The 21157-nt window shown below is 38.5% G+C and overlaps 1 protein-coding gene and 1 pseudogene across 3 annotated transcripts in view; both read right to left on the bottom strand.

The window, feature by feature from the left end:
• LOC139725047 (uncharacterized) overlaps nucleotides 1-21157 on the bottom strand; it is a 508769-nt gene that overhangs the window by 216837 nt on the left and 270775 nt on the right. The window lies entirely within an intron of this gene.
• LOC139725040 (putative nuclease HARBI1) lies at nucleotides 1225-20776 on the bottom strand (annotated as a pseudogene).

The following is a 21157-nucleotide window of genomic DNA, read 5'->3' as shown; positions in this document are numbered from 1 at the left end:
CATGCGGTTTTCTAAATGCTCATAAAGCAAACATTTTTTTTTTTTGGGGGGGGGGGGAGGGAGATTTTTTTTCCCCACATGGAAATTAAAAAAAAAATCATCAGTATTTCTGCATTGTTCCTCTGCTTACTAGCATGTATGATATGGAAATTGAGTTCTTTGGAGAATACTTCATAGTAAGAGTGTAACACAGTACACCAATCCATTCCTGCAATTAGTGCAGAATGTTTTTGGCATGACATAAGTAAATTATGCAGTTTTATAAAGTCACATAAAGCAATGCAAATTAACAATTTACCAGAGATAACATAATTTTGTTTGCCACAATCTAAGAGCAGAAACACTGTAGGGTATTTGCACTCATTCATGTGAAAACACTGACGACATGGAAATTAAAAATAGTATGCTATTAATGATATGAACCCTAAAAGGAAAGGTGATGATCTGTTGCTTACTTTCAACATTATTGTTGAATGTATTGTTCACTTATGTGACTATCAAATGCATGGGCATTTTCATTGAAATTCCTCATTGGAAGAATATTGCACAACTTATCTCAGACAGAAGACTGTCATCTTTAAGTTTTTGAATATTCCACTGACTCGTGTACCTTGTATAACATTATTTCTTTGTAAATGTTTCAAACGTTATACGTTGCAGGAGCAGTAATTCTTGCCATATCGAAGAAAGGAAATAAATGCTTTCACAGAAAAATGAAAGTTGCATATCAAGTACTTACACATGCATGTCTGATAATCATTCGTTGCAATAAATCACATTTTGTTTGTATTTGCTTTCAGCAATGCTTTCAGCAAGTCAATGTGCAAGATATACATGAAAAATTATATCAATAGGTCAGCTGAACCTGTTATAACATCCTTTTGTGAACAAAAGGATTAGAGAAACAGAGAGTTGCTAAGCAGACGAGGGACCCGATATCCAAAGAGTACTGTATGATGATGACACATTCAGAGTTCCTTGCTTCAACATGTTGGGTGAACGGTGAAGAGCGGATGACAAACGCACGGTGATGAGGCACAAACTTCACAGTCCTCTGATACTTGAGACATTTGGGACATGCCAAAAGCACAGCAAGAAGGATGAAATAATTGATGAAATTTACATCAAGAAGAAAAGAAATGATTCCAAATCAGCAGATTGAAGTGATACCTATAAAGCAAGTGACATGGAGTCTTGGATGCATCTGACAGGAAATCGTCTACATCAGGAGCTGGTAGATGCAGACAGTCCAAAACTTCTCAACAGGGACAAGCAGGATGAAATGATGAACAGGTTGCATTGCAGGAAGAAATCACAAGTGTCGTCAAGCAAGTCACAACTCCAGGGTATCCTCTGAAGATGCTGCAGCAACAGCAAAGGCAGGAACAGACAGATTGTAGTGGCTGCTGGAGTTAATGGGGCGAAATGCTCATCAACGATCTGATCTCTCCGACAGCCTACCAGCGACAGCATCGTGGAGGCCTGGAGGAAGGCGGACATGTGGCAGTTCTTCAACTGGCTCAGGACCGCGAATATCTGGTTCCCATCCGCTCAAGGGAGATATTCCACAGCACTGAGCAGGCCACAATGATGGTGAATGCAGTGTCCACCTTCACTCTCAGATCGTTGAGGCATTGGAAACCTCCTCTTCCAACGGCCAAAGGTGCGCTCAATCACACACCTTCCCCTCTTGTGACACGCATTGAAGCGCACCTGTGGTCGCCCCATTGGGATGTTGAAATGGGGTCATGAGGAGAAGGGAAGGCATGGATACCTGTGTAAAACAATAAAAGAAAATGAAAAGAAAAAATTACTTCATTTACGTAAATATATTCATATCCATTTCATATTTTTCTTTAATGGCTTTAATCCTCTCATCCTTCACTAGCATGTCAACACTGAAACTAATTAAATGTAGTTTCATACTACATCTTCTTCTACAAATCTTTAATTCCCCCCACCACCTTAAAAAAAAAATAGAAGGCAAACAGGCTATAACAATGATTTGCTCTGTTTTCAACAAACATGATAAAGCTGAAAAACTATATAATTTTACTTAACGGACAAGTTCACCTTCATGTACATGTGGATTGAGTGAATGCAACAATATTAGTAGAACACATTAGTGAAAGTTTGAGGAAAATCCGACAATACATTCAAAAGTTATGCATTTTTTTAAGTATCTGCACAATTGCTGCCTGAATGAGAAGACTACTACAGTGTGTGATGTCACATGCGTACAACGATATAATGAAAATAAAAAGAGAATTTCACTAAATACTACTTTTTGAATAAGGTGCAGATTTCTTGGACTGGTTAATGATGTATGTTAAGGATAATACTATTCCCCCTTGCCCTTCTGAAAGAGAGAAGTCGAGTGCTCTTTTGTTATGCAAGAAAAGTGAAAATAAGGTGAATTTTCTTTATACTTTCTTTAAACTGTTGTACTCATGTGACATCACAAGCTATTAGTAGACTTCTCATCCAGCCAAGACTGAGCCAAAAACTTCAAAAATTAATAACTTTTGAATGGATTGTCGGATTTTGCTCAAACTCTCACTAATGTGTTCTACTAAGATTGCTGCATTCACTCAACCCACATATCTATGAAGGTGAACTTGTCCTTTCATCAGATGTCCTTGGTCCCCTCTGTAAAGATGACTACTACAATACTATATGCTAATGAAAGAACGCAGTGTTAAAACTTTTTGCCCCACTTTGCTTTTCCAAAAAATATAATGTGCGATTATTTTGTCTTGTAAGTATATGTAAGTATATCGTAAACATATATCATGTCAATCAAATACATATATGTATGTATATATATATATATATATATATATATATATATAGTATACACATATATATATATATATATACATATATATATATATATATATATATATATATATATATATATAATTTAAATCAAAATATATGTGTTTTGACTAAGATGAATAATATTTCAGCCAATACATGACTATTTATATTTAAGACATACTGTACCCACTATCTCCAAGCAGCCAGGTGCGATCCATCTGCCCTGGCCTCGAGCTGTTGCTTCAACATACTTTAAGAGAAAATCCTAGAATCGTGTGTACTTGCCAGGCCACCTTGCGATGATACTTGTAATTTTTCCAGCACAGTTGCAGACAACCTGTGAATGAAAGTTAAAAGAATGGTTATAAGCTTTTTTTTTTTTTTTTTGGGGGGGGGGGGAAGCAGGGGCACACACCAAACACGTACTCCTTTTTGAGTTAAAACAAAAGAAGGAAGAAGTAAACGAGATATGAAACTCTTCAGTGAAGACAAGTTGGTGATACACTAGGGGTCGTCAGATATTGGTCACGTGTGAAAATGACGTAAAATAGCGACTTGAAGTCCAGTTCTTTATACAGTCCTACATACACTGTAATTCACATTGTTTCTGTTATGCAACCAAGAGGAAATTTCAAGCGTGTATCAAATGGTGACCTGGGTAATTGGCATAGTACAGGACGATCAGACGTGACTTGAACTTTATGACTAAAAACAATGGTAAAGAAATGGCATTCAGTTATGAAGTTATGATTGATCACTGGAAATCACAAAAGAGACGAGAAAAGTATGTTGAATGTAAGCTTATGTGAAAGATAAATCTGGAATCATTTCATCCACATTCTATTCTCATTTTCAGTTTTAAGCTGCAAAATTGTCATTCTGATGAGGAGATTTGAAAAGATAAAATGCATGATTCCTACAGCTTACTATCTAAGCAACAACATACTTACACTTGTAGGTTTCAGAGAAAATTGAGCAAAATCAGTTGAGGTAAAGGTGCTAAAACGTATCAAGTCAATGCATGGTTGTTAAATAAAAAAATCACCTCCCACAGACATAACACGTAACCTTGGCTGATTTTGAGTCTTTGCCTTTAATCACACTTTCCAGTACAATGATGTTATCAAATTGAAAAACAATGACATGGACTTCGAAGACAAACGTTCAAAGTACAACATATCCAAATTTGAGATAATATTGAGCTAAAGCTACCGAGATACCAGCAAATAAATGTCAGAAACAGTATCTCAAAAAACTTATTTCCACTACTTGATTTCATATGACAGTATGATGATGGCACAGAGTTTTTTTTTTTCTCGAAATATTGATACTTGAAATGTTTTACAATTATATGCTTTTGTAACATATCATAAAAAGTAGGGTTTCTGGACATTTTCAAGAGCTATGGCAAAATAAAAAAGACATGTTTTTTTCACTATATTTGCACATGGACGGGCACGAAGAATTTTACATGAGGCAAATCTCTCGTTTGAAGAAGCTACACCCCTGTAGACAATACCAGTGTATATATTGGCAATCAAGGACTTAAAAAACCAAAGATATAAAACACCTGTTTCTTGACCCTGGCCTAATCTAAGCATCAGTCACCGCCACAGTGGGGTTGGGGGGGGGGGGGGGCTGTGGAGGCCGGGAAATGTGCAAACGCCGGGAAATGTGGCAAACGCCGGGAAATGCCGGGAAATGTGCAAAAGCCGGGAAATGTGCAAACGTCTTGCCGGGAAATGTGCAAATCTCCAAATTTCATCAACGGGAAATGTGCAAACGTGACGCCGGGAAATGTGCAAATGTTCAATTTTGCCGGGAAATGTGCAAAACGTCGCCGGGAAATGTGCAAACCATTCATTTCACCTATATTATGTAGAGATGGAAGAGAAACTCTCAATCAAAGCTGCGCACGAACCATTACCATCTTACCACCTGTCTTAGCGACCATCTGTCTTTTTTATGCCTCCGCCACGAAGTGGTGCCGAGGCATTATGTTTTCGGGTTGTCCGTCCGTCCGTACGTACGTCCGTCCGCTTTCGTTTACGCGATAACTTGAGTAATATTGACTGGAATTTTACCCGAAACTTGGTCCAAGTATAAATATGATAGGGCAATTATCTGATAAGATTTTAGGTGAAATCGGCTTAAGGTCAGAAGTCAAAGGTCAAGGGTCAAAGCATGAAATTGTATCCGTGTTAAGCGATAACTCAAGACTGGATCGAGCAAATTTCACCAAACTTTCGGAGGATGATGTATGATGGGGCAATTACTTGATAAGTTTTCTAATGAAATCGGACAGATGCCAAAGGTCAAAGATCAAGGTCAAATCCGAAAAATTTATCTGTTTACGTGATAACTCAAAACTGGATGAAGTAGCTTTTCACCAAACTTGGTCCAAGGATGATGTATGATGGGACAATTAGTTGAGTAGATTTAGTGACATTGGCAAGAGGTCAAAGGTTGTTGTTGTTGTTGTTCATTTTCCATCTGTGAAGATGGCTGGATAGCCCATATTCAGCTACACTAAGCTGGTCTTCCATGGGGGTCCAGTTGGATGTGGGGGTGGGACCACTTCACCGGGTTTAGACACCCTGCTCTTTGCGATGAATGAATGAAGCGGGATCTTTTACGTGCATGAGCTGTGACTCTCTCATACACGGGTCAAAAGGTCAAAAGGTCAAGGTCAAATGCTAAAAATGTTGCTATTTCCCCCATATCTATGCAATGCCCAAAGGTATTTTCTTGAAACTTAGTGTAGACATGTACTACTGCATAAAGATTCTCCAAAGAGAGTTTCATGTCATAAGGTAAAAGGTCAAAAGGTCAAAGATAGGTGCAAAATGTTGCAATATCACTTCTCTCGCAAATGGTTCAATGTATCTTCATGGAACTTGGTGCATACACATGTACTGACTGGCAGGGATTATCTAGGGAATTTAGGGGTCGTGGGTCAATAGTCAGGGGGGTCAAAGGTCAAGGTCAACTCCTCAAAATTTTACTATTTCCCCTCATATACTAGTATATGCAATGCTTGCATTATTAGTTTTAAAACTTAACATATACGTGCATTACCTAATTTAGATTATCCGGGAAATTTCCAGCCAGAAGGTCAAAGGTCAAAGGTTAAGGGTCAAGGGCCAGGTTTCAATGCCCCCCCCCCCAAAAAAAAAAACCTATTTTGTACTGTAATTACATTTTTTTCATACCTTGGAGATTACTCAATTCATAAACTTATAAAAGGGTCCGTCAGAAGTCAAGTAAAAATTCTCAATTCCCTAAATATGTGTACCTGCACTCTTAGACAATTATAGCAAACCCAGTTCAAGGAAAGTGAACATTCAAGATATTTCTGACAAACCTGTCATTTCAATATTTTGCCAGTTATGTGAAACTGTCATCACACATTGTGAAGACATTGTACTATACACCTATTGGGAGAATCATGCATTATGGCGGAGGGCATCAGTCGCCATAGCGACATTTCTAGTTTTTTATTACATTTTCAGCATTTTTCTTGCAAACCCTACGATTTTTCACCAGATTTGGCAGATAACATCTTAATGGTGATATGATCGTAATTTGTCAAAATGAGCCCCCCCCCCCCCCACACACACACCAGTCCTAAGGATGGGGGGGGGGGGGAGGGGTTGAAGCCTCAAAGTCCCTATACCATGTATAAACGCTTGATTTTTCTTTCTTCATCTGTCGAACCGAAAAAGAAAGAGCTAAGTTAGTGCTACGAAGACATTAACGTGATTAATGAATGAAATTCTGTGTTTGATTATGGCGGATCAAGAGGTCTCCAGATCGAGGGGGTGAGGGCAAAAGAGAGGAATTTTCCACATTGTCAGCATCTTCTTGAAAAATCTACGACACATTTTCACCAAAATTGGCAGATTGCCTCTTTACGGTGATATGCACTTAGTTTGTTAAAATGAGCCCCCTCCCATACACACACACACACACTGCTTAAGAGGGGGGGGGGGTCCCTAAACTCAATGTTTATCTTCTTCTGTCAAACCAGAAAAGAGAGGTTAGTTAGTGCTATGAAGACATTAATGGCTGAAATTTTATTTCACGTTTGATTGTGGCGGATCGAGGGGTGTCTTTATCGGGAGGGGGGGGGGGGGTTGAGGGGGAGGAGGGGGATTTTCACATATTCTGCATCCCTCTTGAGAAATCTTTGACGGATTTCCACCGAACGTGGGAGGTAGCATCTCTAGGGTAATAGAATCCACTTTGTTTGAAGGGGCAACAAGTCCAAGTTGTTCCCCTTCCCCTAAGCTAGGGATAAGACCAGGGTAGCCCCCACGTCATTTAGTAAGCAGAAGTGAAATTTCATCAAAGTATAGATCTACCTTCTAAAAATGTGATAAGATTGTGTTTTATTACTCTTGATTGTATAGAAAATTTCTTTAAAAAGTATGTATTCCGTTTTTTTCATATGTGCAGGGTTTTCAATAAAATTCTGAATTCCACCCGAACGACCCCACCCCCTCGTGTTGGTCCCTTTCAAGTTCAAGGGGCGGAGATGAGGTGGGGGGGGGGGAGGGGGCTCCATCTCTACCCACTTTAGGGGTCGGGGCAGTGCTCATTTAGACAAATTGAGGTCATATCACCAGATAAATACGCTACGCTACGTTTCAAGCTTGGCAAATATCTATTATATAAGGGTTTCAAGAAGAAGCTGAATATGTGACAAATCCGCCTCCGCCGCACATATTCATGAATTAACTTACCATATCAGGCACCAGCACTCTATTAGCTCCATCATTTTTGTATAGAAGGTTGTTTTTTTTTAAAGCTTATATATAATTTTATTATCCGAGAGATGCATCTTGAGTTTTCAGGAAAAAGACAAAAAATGTGAAAATTAAGCCTCCTTCCTACCCACTCACCTTTATGAGCATCTGTCATTGTAAACTTGAGCCTACATCATGCATTAACTGTATTTACAGTACTATCACCATAAAGATGCTATGGCCAAGTTTGGTGAAAATTCGTCATAGATTTTTCAAGAAGATGGAGAAAATTTTGAAAATCCCCCTCCTCTCCCTGGTTACAGCTCGTTATTCCGAAGGTTCGTTATTTCGAAGGCTCTTTATTCCTAAGATTCGTTATTCCGAAGATTCATTGTTCCGAATATCATTTACGGATTAACCAGTCTTCGGAATAACGAACCTTCGGAATAACGCCACAAATTTTCGGATTAACGAACCCTTTTTCATTTTCGGATTAACGAACCTCTAGGTATAGGGACTTTGCGTATTTCGGATTAACGACCCTTTGGAATAACGTACCTTCGGAACAGCGAACCTTCGGAATAACGAACAGCACCCCCTCCCCCTCACCTACCCCCGATCAGAGCACGCCTAGACCCGCCATAATCAAACATGAGATTTTGGTCATTAATGTCTTTACAGCACTAACTTTTTCGGTTCGACAGAAGTAAAAAAAAAATCAAGAGAATAGGTAGGGACTCTGAGGGTTCAACCCCCTCCTCGTCGGCGGGGGGGGGGGGGGGGGGGGTTGGGGGGGGGGAAGGGGATTCAATTAAAAAAATTAAGATCGAATCACCATAAATATAATATCTGCCAAGTTTGGTAAAAATCCGTCATATATTTTACAAGACTATGCTGAAAATGTGGAAAATCCCCCTCACACCCCTTATCAGCGCACTCCTAGACCCATCATAATCAAACCTGAAATTTTAGTAACTGTAGTGTCTTCATATAACGTAGTTCCATATTAGTAGAGCAGATAAGCCGAAGAATTGTGCAAAATTTGACTAAAGCATGAAACTTTCACCATTGTTAGTACATGCTATAAGATTAATTTTAAGATCGGGAGGTAAGTCTGAATTGACCTCTGATGACCTCTAGAGGTCAATGACCTCAAAATCTAAGAATATTGATATTTTGCGTCATTGGTTAATGATAAACACAGTAATGATGTACTAAAACTTAATTTTTGTCACAGTGAAATTGTCTTTATGTTCCACAGAGCCCTGACAGGTTTCTACCTTTGACCTCTGATGACCTCCAGAGGTCAATGACCTCAAAATGTCAGAAAATTGATATTTTGCATCATTGGTTAATAATAAAACACAGTAATGATGTACTAAAACTTAATTTTTGTCACAGTGAAATTGTCTTTATATTCCACAGAGCCCTGACAGGTTTCTATCTTTGACCTCTGATGACCTCCAGAGGTCAATGACCTCAAAATGTCAGAAAAATGATATTTAATGCGTCACTCATAACTGAAACACGATAATTATGTACTAAAAACTAATTTTTGTAAGAGGAATTGCCTCAATGTTCCACTGAGCCTTTCGAGTCAGATTTCTACCTTTGACCTCTGATGACCTCAGATGACCTATGATGAGGCCAATGACCTCAAAATGTCAGAACATTGATATTTGGTGCAATTGGTTGATGACAAACATGATTTAGATGTTTTATTCATTTGTATTACAATTGAATTGTTTTCCTATTCCACAGAGCAAGAAAAATTACTCACGTGTCTCTACCTTTGACCTCTGAGGAAGGTGACAGGTCAATGACCTCAAAATATCAGAATATTGATATTCTATGTATAGTCAATGGTCAACTTTGTAATACCCGATGTACAATCATTTATGCTATTATAGAAGAATCTTGTCATTCCATGGAACATTGGTCATTAGCCTGTGCATTATATCCAACTTTGACCTCTATAAGGACAATGAGAGGTCACTGAAGTCACATGTGTAGGCTTACCTGTATTGATGTTTGGCTTCATTGGTGTAATCGTAAATGCTTAATCACGTACAAATCACGCATTGACGTTTTGATCAAAGTATGTATGCATATTCCACAGAGCATTGGTTTATAGTAACAGGTCTCTGAAATGTGAGAGGTCAATTACTTCAGAAATAAAGCTGAAGTTTCTTGAGTGATGGCAGTGACCTCAAATATAACTGTTATGTTTGGGTTAGTTATGTAGACTAGCAAATATAGGCAAATATGGCCATTATCTCGACACTCGAGGAAAACAAGGCCCACGAGACTGATATACAGAGTGTTTAATCTATTCAGTGTAAGTCTCATAGATCTTTTCCCCCATTTGTCAGACTCATTATGGGACTGGTTTGCCTAAGTGTCAAGCTCATGGGCAATATTTGCATAGTTTCCAGCTGGTGGGCCTGTATTGGCCAGTGTAAAGCTGGTGGGTTGTTACAGTATGACTGCGATGAATGACTCATGGTCCTGGAGTATACAGTCCACAGCTGCGACATCATGGACCATCTTGAAAACTTCAACATACTGTGAGGCCCAACATGCATTCCACATGAAGCAATCCTGTGTATTGCAACTAGCTATTGCCATCCGAGGCCTACCCAGTGAATAGATAAGCATTCATGGCAAACCATGGAGAAAGCGGATTGTGCAAAATATTTGGGAGTTCCAATAGGAGGCTCAGCTGGAATCAAATCGCCACAGTAGCTTAAAAAGGTTATAACAACCAAAGACTCTCTCCAGACGAAGATACGAGTATCATAAAGTTCAGGTGTTTTGCTACTCCATGCCGCTCAGGACTGTCCTGGAATATGCATGCATCATCTGGGATCCATTCACCCAGGTGAAACATCATGAAGTTTGGAATGATCCAGAGAAGATATGCACTCTTTAGCTGCAATGACCATCATATGCAAAACAAGCAGTGTTACAGCCACACTTGAAAAACAAAACAAAGCAAAAGAAAACAAAACTACAATGGCAATCCCTGTAAGAAAGTACAGCACAGGCAAATTCAGCGATGATGTTCTGCATCAAGAACCCCACAATATCCACTCCGCAGGAAGTTGTGGCTCTATTGCTGCATTCTTCAAAAAGGGCAAATGACCAAAAATGTCAGGCATCATTTGCAAGAACACAAAGTAGGCCTACTCCCAAAAAAAGGTGGCGGCTACTCTCGGCCACTGTCTCTTGTATCTCTTTGAAACACTTCAGGAGAGAGATACTCAATATACAGCTCTGCTATTAAAGATACATATGTCTCTCTTTTTGTTTTTGCATTTGTTTGTTGTTTTTTGCTTCATATAGCTCTTTGGATACCTTCTTTAACCAATTAAGAAAAGGCTCCATGGCAGAATATTACAAGATTACACAGTATAATGAAGAAGAAGAAGAAGAAGAAGAAGAAGAAGGAGAAGGAGAATAGGAAACGAGATCTGCTGTCAATGATGCAGAGCCAATACCAATCAGTTCCATGGCAGATCTTAGTCGGCACTGCAAAGGTTTGGATGTCTCTCTCTGTTGACAAAGGATATTCTAAAGCTCCAAGTAAGTCCATGGGGTGGTTTACATTGTCTGGGCATAGAGGGTTGGGTTGGGTATATGAGGATATGATGCTTTGTTATAACAATTAGGTCTGAGATATCTGTTTTTTATGTTTGTTTTGACCATCCCGCATGGATCTCCAACGAAAAGGAATGATAATGTGTTAGACCCAGCCGCCACCGTGTTTTTTCAATAGATTTTGATATTACAGTGTAGTTGAGAAAAAAGTAACCGCTCATTGTCCTAGATGGAAATCAAAATTGAACTGTGTGTGGAATACTCTGCATACAATTTTGGACACACACACACACACACACACACAAAATGCATTTTTTTAATATAATTATTATTTCATAAGCAGCTGACCATTACAAACCAATGAGACCAGACATCAATATTCTTACATTTTGATGCATATCTTTCAATATCCTCCAGAGGTCAGAGGATCATCGCTAATGTTCATGTGAAATGAGTACATGCCTTTTGAATTGCTCACTTTTATTGCTATAGAAATACACAATATGTGCATCATGTCAATCATTAAATATTGTTTCAGTTTCATTTTCAGTCTTTGATTATTTTTTCTATGTACAAATAAAATCGTGGCAAAGTAAACAACTTTCACATCAAAATATAAACGAGAATACTAAAAAAGAAACAGATGTAATAACGTGCAAGGCAAATACCAGGCCTACATCATCTTAAGGTATACAGGTGAAGGAAATCACCTTATTAATAAACAATTTACTTGACTGGGATAGCGACCACTGAACAATATTGTTTCTTAAAACTCTCTCTTCTTTTCAACAAGTGGAATAAAACACATGCACATACCGGGGCATCAGTTTGGAGGAGGGGTGGGGTGGTGGCAGGGATAGTTGACCCCCACCCCATTAAATTCTGAGATGTGGACTATGTTTTGTTGTTGTTAGTTTTTGTTGTTTTTTGTTTTTTGCTTTTTAGACAGAAAACTGCCCAAGTTTTTCACTTTAAGTGTGCATCGGATTGTTAAAATTTAATTCTGAAATGCAAAATCTCCCTTCTGTGAGAGGGGATATCTCCTTTCGATAGACTCCTTCACCCTGCTTGGTTCCTTCCACAGATATAACATACTTTGGGGAATGATAATTTCCCTTATTCTATGAAAAATGTTTTTAAGAGATATTTTTATTTGAATTCCAAAGATGAAAAGGCTTTCCTATATATGCACGATTGTTCATTTTGGAGGGCAAGAGGCATTTGCCCCGCCTCCCGAGAAAATATGGGAGGGGGAATGGTGGGGACATAAAACTTTGCCTCCAAGTATTTCCTGAGATGGAGATTTTTTTTCTTCACTTTTTTGACAGAAAATGAATTGTCACTGAATATTTCAGCTATAGTATGCACCAGATTAAAAGGCAGAATCTCCTTTGCATACCCCCTCCCCCACACTATCTTTCGTTATGTCCCCTTCCATATACGCTCAGTGCTTTTGTCCCATTTTTGTTCTATATCATCACAAAGTATGTACTAGATCTTTAATTTCAGTTCCGACATATTAAAGAAAATCCCTCTTGTTGGAGGGGGTAGTGTATCTTTCAATTAACAATCCCTCCTCGGTTTCTACCCTTAGATTTGGTACACTCCTTTTACTGATAATTTCCCAAATATTCCATCATAAATGTGTATACTAGATTTTTTTTTTTACATTTCTATTCTTACTGCAAAGGCTCCCTCGCATGGGAAGGATTGGGGGACAGCCCCTTTCATACCCTCCTCTCGCTGTATCAACCTCTCCTCCATGCATTGATTATGGCTACACATTTGGGTATGGACTTTTTTTTTCAAAATGGTAGTTCAACCAAGAGTGGCACGAGATCATTGAATTGCAAACAAAAGAATGCAAAAGCTCCATACTGTGGGAGGGGGATACCTCCACCCACATCCTTCTGTCGATTGGTCTCCCTCCATAGATGGATGACTTACTACACCTTTTTGATACACATTTCGAGGTATTCCTTCAAAAGTTGCCTGTGTGCCAGGTCGTTGAATCTCATTTCTCAAAATACAAGAGCTCTCTCGAATGGGAGTGGAATACCCTACCCTTGCCAACGCTGCGCTTGCTGGGTTCCCATCCATATAGACGTGGTACACCTTGGTGATCCATAATTTTCCAAATATTCCCCAAAACGTATGCATCAGATTCTTAAAAAAAGAAAAAAAAACTTCGTCTTTGGGAGGAGGGTAGGTGAGATGCGCCCACACCCTATCAACTTAAGTGATGACGCACACATTAAACAAGAGCTACACTGAATCACTGATTTCAGGTCTAAACCTGCAAAAATCCAATCCCCCACCCACATCCTCCCCCTCCCCCTCCGCTTCATTCCTTTGCACCATGAACTCATGCTTTTACATATTTTCCAAGTTCCCCCCCCCCCCCCCCACGTGAAAACAGATCGACACCCCTTGCTCTGTGCACATACCCGACTTAGATAATTACCTGAAAAGTTCTGCGGAATGAGTAGCCACTTTTTTGGTAACAGAAATGCATGTTTGTAAGCCCTACATTATAAACAATTATTAAAGGGACGCAGTCCTCACGAAATTTAATAAAATATGTTGTTGTTGGTAGGGTACCTCCGATGAACTACTTTCATCAAAAACAAACTTTCAAATCACCAAATAAGCTCGTACATTTCGGTTAAAAAAGTGTGACTCTGCAAATGAGCAAGTCTTGGCGGAGAGTCATACGTCATCGATGCACAACTCTTTCCAGCGGTGTTCTGCTCGTCATCCCTAGTTATTTATAAATACATGTATACTATTTATTTTTATATTAATTGTATATATGAATAAGCTTGAAATATTTTGTTTGAAATAACAAAACCACATATTGTCACATTTTATGAAAAAATCAGATATGATCAGTTTGAACACTTAAATTGGTTTTCTGAGGCACGGCTGTCAACTTGAGAGTAGGGCATCAATGACATTGCACCTTTTGGCAGGCTCTTACACGATCGCTTGCAGGAATTATTTTTTAAAAATCGCGTACGGAGACAATTTTTGATGTCCACGCGTATGAATTGGTGAGAGGTTATATCTTTTACTCTTCTTAATTATCAGTACAGTGAAAATCTCAGGACTGCTTCCCTTTAACTATTAACTATCGCAATATCAATATTAACATCCTCACATTTCATTCGAGGTATTTGACCTTGTGTGATTTTCATAGGTGAACGGTAATGGCTCGTTAATAAACAGGGCCTACGAGTGCTCTCTAGAACATCATTATGTTTACCATTGATGATGCCAAACTATTCTGATACTTTGAGGTCATTGACCTCTCGAGATCATCAGAGGTCAAAGGCAGAAACTTGTCTGTGTGCCTTGGAATATGAAGACGATGTCATTGTACACAGATATGCTTGTTTTGTACATCTTTACCATGTTTGACCTTTCACCAATGATGTCATACTTCAATATTCTGATATTCTGAGGTCATTGACCTCTCAAGGTCACCAGAGGTCAAAGGTAGAAACCTGTCTGCTCTTTAGAATATGAAGACAATTTCATTGTAAGACAGATATGCTTGTTTTGTACAACTTAACAATGGTTACCATTAACCAATGACATCACAGATCAATATAATATTTTGAGGTCATTGACCTCCAAAGGTCATCAGAGGTCAAAGGTTAAAACCTGTCAATGATCTGTGGAATCAGAAAATGGTTTCCCTGAAGTATAGATACATGTTTAGTGAATCATAACCACATATATCATTCACAAACATCGATATTTTGATATTTGAAGTTCATTAACCTCTGGAGGTCATCAGAGGTCAAATCAGACTTACCTCCCGATCTTAAAATAAATCTTATGGTATGTACTAACACTGGTGAAAGTTTCATGCTTTAGTCAAATTTGCACAATTCACGTGATTTTGAGGGCTTAACTGCTCTACTAATTCTTCGGTTCAACAGAAGAAGATTATAGATTCCAGAGTTAAGGGACCTAAAACTTCAACTCCTCCTCCCCCTAAAAAAAACCTGATTATTTTTACAATTAATCACTTTCATTTATTAATTTTGTGCTAATTATGGTAGAAGAGTGGTCAGTGACAATTTCCAATGAAAAAACAAAGAAAAAACAAAAGTTTAAAAACAAGGAAATACATAAGAAATTCTAAAAACAATGAAATACATAAGAATTGAAATGAGTTTTGGAAGTTTTTGTGATGTACAATTGTTGAATATGCAAAAACAGATTTACAGATCAAAAATTAGACTCTCAATGCTTTTAATTAGGCTAAAATATCATCTTGAGCTGAATTTGGATAATTAATTGATTAAAATTAGAAATTGATTGTTTCAAAAAATCTTATGACACAATCTTGTAGATTATGACGTGGGTCTCACGCATGCGAAATTTCATCGCGATCGCACCACCAATGGCCGAGATCTCATGGGGGGGGCACGGAATCCATCCCCCCCGGTCTGAGCACTGAGCATAGCCAAAAAAACCCGGCCCCTTTAGGGTTAAAGAACCATCCTAGCTCATTCTTATTTGGTTATCTAATACAAGAAGAATTTAGATAATACCGTAGTTCTGGGACTTTGAGGGGCCCCCCCTTTTTTTTCTGGGGGGGGGGGATGGCTACTATATAAACAAATTGAGATCCCATTGCCATAATCGTGCTACCTGCCAATTTTGTTGAAAATCTGTCAAGGATTTCATTAAGAAAATCTAAATGGTTGAAGTTCATGGGCAGTTTTGATATGGAGTTTATCTATCTTTATACACAATATCGCTAAAGTAAATGATTTGCACATTTCCCGGCGACGTTTTGCACATTTCCCGGCAAAATTGAACTTTTGCACATTTCCCGGCGTCATGTTTGCACATTTCCCGTTGATGAAATTTGCACATTTCCTGACGAGACGTTTGCACATTTCCCGGCGTTTGCACATTTCCTGGCAAGACGTTTGCACATTTCCCGGCGTTTGCACATTTCCCGGCGAGATGTTTGCACAATTCCCGGCGTTTGCACATTTCCCGGCTCCACAGGGGCACCCGCGAGAGGAGGAGATTGTTTTGGTTTTGGCATGGGCTATGTAGCTCCATGGTGCGTGTGTGTGTCGACAAACTTCTACAATGCTCTCCTTCTTATTCCTGTATTATCGTTATTTATGAGTCAAAATTTTTCGCTCGAAATTCAAAACGGATGACTACAGAATTTCTCAATAGGATATAAAATCTAAAATTTTAGAAAGAATAGAGAAAATTGAGTGCACTTTGAATGGTCTGCCACAGGCAGATATCCTTATCATGCTCTTACGTAATATGACAGCTGTTGCACTCATTAAACCCTGGCTTGGCCTCCAGGTTTGCCACGCCTGAGTAGAAAGTTATTTTGCAGTGGGCAGGTACATCTACTCCCAACTCTCAAACGAGGAACCGTTAGGGGGGTATAGCACCCCATCAGCTTTGTTTGGCGATGGGGTCTCGCCTCAAACGGGGGTTTGACAGCATGAACTATGACCCAAGTGCATTGTTTTGTTGTATCAATTGGTAAAAATTAATATGAAATCAATGGATAATGTAACTGGATGTATCAGGAATCCAAATCAGTCAAAAAAAGTGTATTTTCATGTTGCTTACGGGCCAATTCTTTTGAAACGCTGTCTGAAACTTCAAGAAAACCAGTTTGGATGTCGATTTGAGCATTTTTAAATTTTTGACGTGCGCGTACGCCGATGTCATGGTGACCTGGGTAATTAGCATAGTACAGGAGGATCAGACCTGACTTGAACTTTATGTCTACCAGTAATGGTAAAGAAATGACATTTAGTTATGAAGTTAGGGGTATGTTCAATCGTTGAAAATCACAAAATGGCGCCTAGATGACGTCACAGATATTAAAGTTATTGTGAAAATGTTACTGTACTGAGATATTGTCTTGAGAGATGATGTCTGAAAATTTCACGTGAATTGGTCGAGTCATTCTTGAGATATTTTGTTCACAAAATCAGTCAGAAAGGAATTGTAATATAGAGCAAATACAATAGATGATACACCGTTACAGCATAACCTACGAATCGATGGTGCAGCATGCATTCCCCTTCAATTTTATGACTTTTGTAATTTCTACTCACTCCTGAAATCAATTTGAAAATAAAAGGAAATACAAAGAGATATTCTCAAGCTGTCAGCATTAAAGGCAAGGTTAAGGCCTACAATGGACAACAATTTAAAAATTCAAGTGTACATCATGAATATGATATAATAATAAAGCTTGCAGCACCCTCGAATGGAGGAATCAAAAATGCAGATTAGAATGTGGAAGCTGGTATCTCACCTGGACATTCACAGAATACCGGTTTTTCCTGTTGAGAAAGTAGAGTGCTTGATCCCCACCTGGGCTCCTGATGTACACATGAGTCCCACCTAATGCACCCACGACTCCAGGAAACCTGCAGTACTGGTAGATTTCCTGATGAGTTGATGCCACCTCTTCTCTGGTTGTAGGAAATTTCATGAATTGTCCTTCCTTCTTGCCACGGCTTCTGACACATCCTTCACGACTCTGCATACAGATGACTGCGAGATGTGTGCCTCATCACCATGCATTCGCTGAAAAGATCCTATGGGGAACGAAAAGAACAAGTTCATTAGCATATCATAAGGCAAGTACTGATGTCTCGGTTCACAGACATCAACGGGATCAATGATATCTACTTTGTTACATGTAGTTCTTTTTTTTTGTGGTAGCTGGTTGTGTTACCTTATTCTTTTTACTCTGCTGAGCATAATAATCAAAATGCCTTCGAGGCATACTGTAGATTAAAAGATATGTTATCTGTAAAGTCTCTTTTTGTGTTATGTAATGATTTTATTCTTCCGCATATGAATTATTGCAACACTGTTCGGGGGACCCACTGTGAAACCAAATCAAAACATTCTTCTTCTTTTTTACAAAAGGTATTTTTTTAACAAAAGAAAGTACCGGTAATTATGATATGCTCCCAATCAAACTATTTTGATCATACTACTCCCATCTTCAAAGACAAGAAAGCACTAAAAGTTGAGGATATCCATATCTTCCAAACAGCCATTTTTAGGTTTTTAAAGTATGTCACACACCTACTTCCATCTTCATTTGAATCATTCTGTGCCTACAATACTGATATCCATTCTTACCTGACACGCCACTTGTCTTACTTTCTTCTCAATAATCCTAGATCTTTGTTAGCGCATAAATCAATCAAACATCATTGTCCTTACGTATTGAACTAATTACCTGTCCCACTTAAATCTCAAACAGCACTTTATTCCTTCAAAGCAACCATCTAAAAATATTTATTGTCTAGATGTACCAATTGAATTAATACTGTCTCTGACATCAGAACTTGTTCCAAGTATCTCATTTGCATTATGCTTTTTAATGCACCTATTCCTGTATCCTTTTTATTCTCAGCTGTCCATTATTTTGAGGTCCATGTACTTCCGCACTTAGCATGATGCACCTTGCACAATATCAGACTTACCACTCCTCTTTTTCAATTCTTCTTTCCAATACCAGTTCCTCAGGCCACTATTATTTCAAGCACACGCTTACGATATGTCGTCGGGTGCCCGTGCATTGGCCGCTAACGCAATACAATTTGTATTGCGTTAGCGGCCTATGCACGGGCACCCGACGATGTGGTCTGATGCATTTTCACCGTATAAACATTCCTTATCATATGGCGTCATTTATCATCATCGCTGATAGTTGACCTGTATGTTAGGTTTATAATGTATTTTCCTTCATTCGCAATGTTGAAAAGAAAAATTGATGTCATTTTGTATTGAAAATGTTAAAAAAAAATTTCATGATGTTACTTTGAATCGAAATGGTGAAAAATGCAGAAATAAAACCATTATTCAAACCAAACAAACAAACATAGCTTGGAGCAAGAAAGAAAGTGTTATCAGCTTTATCTGAAATGAAATTGATTCATATTACATTTCCATGCATGCCATTTTGGTTCTGAGAATAAAAGACACTATTACACTCACCAACAGCATAAAACCGTAGGGCTGTTGTCACCTGGAGGAATACAGGGAGTGGATTGCTTCTCCCCGTATTCCTCGCCAGATCTTCACCCAACATGTCGATGAGGTACATGGTACTCTCCTTGGAGAAGCGGGACCGAACTCTGAATGCCTCATCATCATACAGCTCAAGTGGATTCCTGCGATCCACAAGGCCCCTCTGTGGTCTGTCAAGCAGCTCTCTGTTTCTCTGCACCTGCCTGTAGTGCTGCATTTTGCCTGTATCACATGAGGGAGACAGAGACAAAAGAGAGAGAGATAGAATGGAAATATTATTTCCAGAAGTTACACAATAGTTCAAAATAGTGCGTACATCTTTATTTGAAAACTGAATCTGTTGCATGTCTCAATATCAATTTCTATTGATTTCAATCCCTATCACATTGCTTTCTGGACTACATAAAACAATTTTTCAATGTGCACCTACACATTGCACTCACATAAACGCTAATGATATCAGAGCGGTACCAAAAAAACGGTTGAATTTAATGATTCATACTTTAAACTTCTTTTTGATAGTTTTAATTCTTTTTGTGCTTTCAATTTGTAACAGAGCATGATAATAATAATATAGACAAGAGTTCAATCATACTGATCATGGTCATCAAGAATATAATTGATGAAAACAAAGGGTGCTAAACAAGGTTTTTATAAATTCAATAACTTCTATAACATGTAGACTACCATGAAATACGAAAGTAGCAAAATGATCTGTACCTCTAGAACTTATCCCACTTTGGCATTTGCAGGCATGTAGTTCATTAAAGAATATCTTCTGCAGTATTAACATCATCATCCTATACATGTAATTCACCCTGTCAATGTCAATTGCAGAGAAGAAAACTATGGATGTGTTTCATTTGAAAATAGGGATGTACAATGTGTATTTCATGCATTTATAACTTGTATCAAGCTTCATCCTTAACAGAACTTAAGGACAAGAAAAGTCAAAGACTTAAATATACTATGTCTTGTCCAGAATAGAGGTAGAGCTGAAAGGAGTTAGTGAGGCCTCAGATGTCATCAAATAACTTCAGAATGTCATACCTTTGGGTCAAACTAATGACTGACTGTACTGCCCTGCCATGCATGAGTATATGCCGCACCGTCTTCTGGCAACTGTGTTGCAATTAACTGTGTTACTTTGAAGCAATTAAATAAATCCCGAATGTGCAACATTTTCAAAACAGATAATATTCAACTCTTAACCAAGTTCATACAGAATACAAGATCAATTGGTCTAGACAAACAAGAGTTCCTTAAATAATGCTAGGCTATCTAGAGTGTAGACCTTAAAAAAAAAATAGGAATAGCAAAGTAGCACTGAATTTGATTGTACTAGATTAGAGTGGAAACTCCCACTAGGCCCAGAAATAGGACCCATCAGCAAATCTAGAGTCTAGTAGAATAACTAGAGAAGACCTTGATCTATAGTTTTTGTGCTTACACTCACAGTCTACTTGTCTGTTGTAATTTCTAACACTAAATACATTGTAGTAACAGTTAGTCTAGTCTTGTCTCTAGTCTAGATCAAGATGTGGTGTAGGCCTAGGCCTAATTGTAGATGGTCGAATCTAGTAGACCTCATCTAGAACAAGATCTAGCTCTATATCTATAGGCCTAATTGAATGATCTCTTAGACTTGGAACTTCACATTTTCAGATCTGTAGTGTATTGACACATCAAATCAAATACCTGAGTACAAACATAAGTTTAAACCCACCGGCACGAATGTGTTACTGTTGACTGTTTTATTTTTAAGCGTTGCCATGTTGGGATCGCTGGATCGCCGATGCGCTGGTGTACATGTAGACCTAACACAGTAACAGCTACATAGATCTCATAGGTACACAGCCCTAGATCTTACCTAGCATTGTAGCAATAAAGGCAGTAAGGGGTGGGGGTGGGGCTAGGCCAGGGCCTAGAGT

Source organism: Diadema antillarum, unplaced genomic scaffold (assembly GCF_040938485.1).
Source record: "Diadema antillarum isolate AM-2024a unplaced genomic scaffold, OU_Dant_1.0 seq00000013_RagTag, whole genome shotgun sequence".
Taxonomy (NCBI): Eukaryota; Metazoa; Echinodermata; class Echinoidea; order Diadematoida; family Diadematidae; genus Diadema; species Diadema antillarum.
This window is presented reverse-complemented; position numbering and strand designations above follow the sequence as displayed.